This window comes from Bison bison, unplaced genomic scaffold (genome assembly GCF_000754665.1).
Source record: "Bison bison bison isolate TAMUID 2011002044 unplaced genomic scaffold, Bison_UMD1.0 scf7180017864205, whole genome shotgun sequence".
Classification (NCBI taxonomy): Eukaryota; Metazoa; Chordata; class Mammalia; order Artiodactyla; family Bovidae; genus Bison; species Bison bison.
Window position 1 is genome coordinate 1,338,576 of NW_011494777.1, and position 2,035 is coordinate 1,340,610.

The 2,035-nt window shown below is 45.7% G+C and overlaps 1 protein-coding gene across 2 annotated transcripts in view; it reads right to left on the reverse strand.

Moving 5' to 3' along the window:
* Positions 1–2,035, reverse strand: part of ETS1 (v-ets avian erythroblastosis virus E26 oncogene homolog 1) — a 139,486-nt gene that overhangs the window by 75,300 nt on the left and 62,151 nt on the right. The gene's annotated exons all lie outside the window — the stretch shown is intronic.

Consider the following 2,035-nt stretch of genomic DNA (forward strand, 5'->3'; position numbering starts at 1 on the left):
CTGATTATCCACGCATTCTTGAGGACTTGGTCACCCGCTCCCGCCCCCTCCCGGGAGCGGCATAGTTTTCCAAGTGCGTGTCCATCATTCATTCACAAAGACTGACACACAGGACGTGAGGCAGCGGCTGGAGGGGCGTGCGTGCGAGCAAGGGGCTCCGAGCCAGTGTCCTCAAAGGGCTCTGGGAATACTGGACTCCGGCCGCTTAGTGACTCAGGGATCGGGGCTGTATTGCCGGAGGAGCCTTCGATTTTCCCAGAGCCCACCCGCGTCATCGTTAAGAAATCAGTTAAGAAGTGAGCTGCCCTTAATAAGAATCTAGCTGCCACTGGTACGGATGGAGCCCAAGGCTGCCTCCTGGAGACCCCAAAACAAAGGCCCAACGACTTCTATAGTATTAGAAAAGTCAAGAACTGGGGCCCCAAACTGGAATCCAGTCCTGGGCTTCCTAGAACTTCCAGTTTCCCTACAGCAGTGGTTCTATTCTTCTAATTATGTCACCACTGGCCAAAATTTTGTGTTTTCTTTCACAAATTCTCCTCTACTAGATAAAACTGACAATCCTCATATTGCCACTGTCTAAAACATGATGCACAGCTCTGTGGTTTGAAGTTTCTGGAGTACATCATTCACAGCCATGACAGAATCACAATTTCAGCCCCCTTTTCCATTTGGGAAGCCCAGACACTTAGGATACCCTAACATGACCCCTGCATAATTAATAGCTTGCCACTGGCGCATTGGTTATAAACGGAGAGAGGTGGTCCTAATTAACAAATCAAGCAGTAGACAGTGAGGTGCACACCTAGACACACATACATGTATCGGGAGCCAGGCATTGATACCTATCTTTGATGAACTAAAAGAGTAAACATAAATCTCTCTGAACAACCTCAGAGGAAGCTATTTTTAATCCTGTTTCCTGATTTCTAAGCATATGTTGAACTCCCACCACACGGTTATAACTGTAACCTCAGCCTCTGATAAGTCTTAACACACCTGCTTACCTCATCTAACTCCAGTTTTCTCCTCTTGAAGTATAGTAATTTACAGGTTTCCCACAGCCAGAGAGGGAAGGAGCCAGGAAGAGAAGATAAATCTCAAATCTCGGGCTCCTGGTTCAAACTTCAGATTATGCTCGTCTTCCAGTGACTCTGCAGAGTAAAGTATTTGTACGGGGGTAAGCCTGATAGACGAAGGATTGTTGTCATCCAGCTGTGTTTCCAAAAGGTATGAGAAAACAGCGCTGGCCCCCAGATGACAAGAACAGACCCATCAGATCCTGGGAAAAGCTGGGGCGCATGAATGAATTGTGCATTTGCACATTCAAATGAGCAGCCAAGAAAGAGATCTTGAACCAATCCTGCCTTACCTACTGTGAATACATCAGCAAAAAGAACTGTGCAAATCAGGAGTTGCTTTGGGGAATTTTGTTTTAGCAATGTTATGTTAAGGAAATGCTGGCTTTTTTTTAATCCAGGTGTGAGTATTCTATTTCAAATGCAGTTTTCTCAGAGCAAGTCCTGTCTCTCCCTCAGTCCTTTTCTCAGCTTTCTTTCCAGGCTAGCCTAAACACTGCTAACCACCCCCATCCCTGCAAATTAGACACTCAAAGAGCCTGCCATGATAGATCCAAAAACACTGTCCACTCCAGCAGTGGGGGAAGTTTATTCCTTCAGTTCCTCAATGACGACAGCTCAACTTGTCAGTCATCCTTTATAACCCAGTCCTGAAGCCCAGAAGCTTGAAAGGTTTGACTGTGCAAATCAGGGAATGGGGTTTGGGAGATAGCCAGGGGCCACCACCGACTTCCAGGAAAGTTACCCTGCAGGAGGCCAGTTGTGAATATTGATGTTAGCAGAAGTTATACATCCAACCTCCCATCTGGATGAAACTTCCCTAAGGACAAGGAGCACTTAATATGGACAGAGTTATAGTATTTTTTACATATTTGGGATTTGAGTAACCCAATCAGGCCTGCAATGATCCCACTTTGTTAATTGATAATTTCGATAAATGAAATCTTTATTCTCTG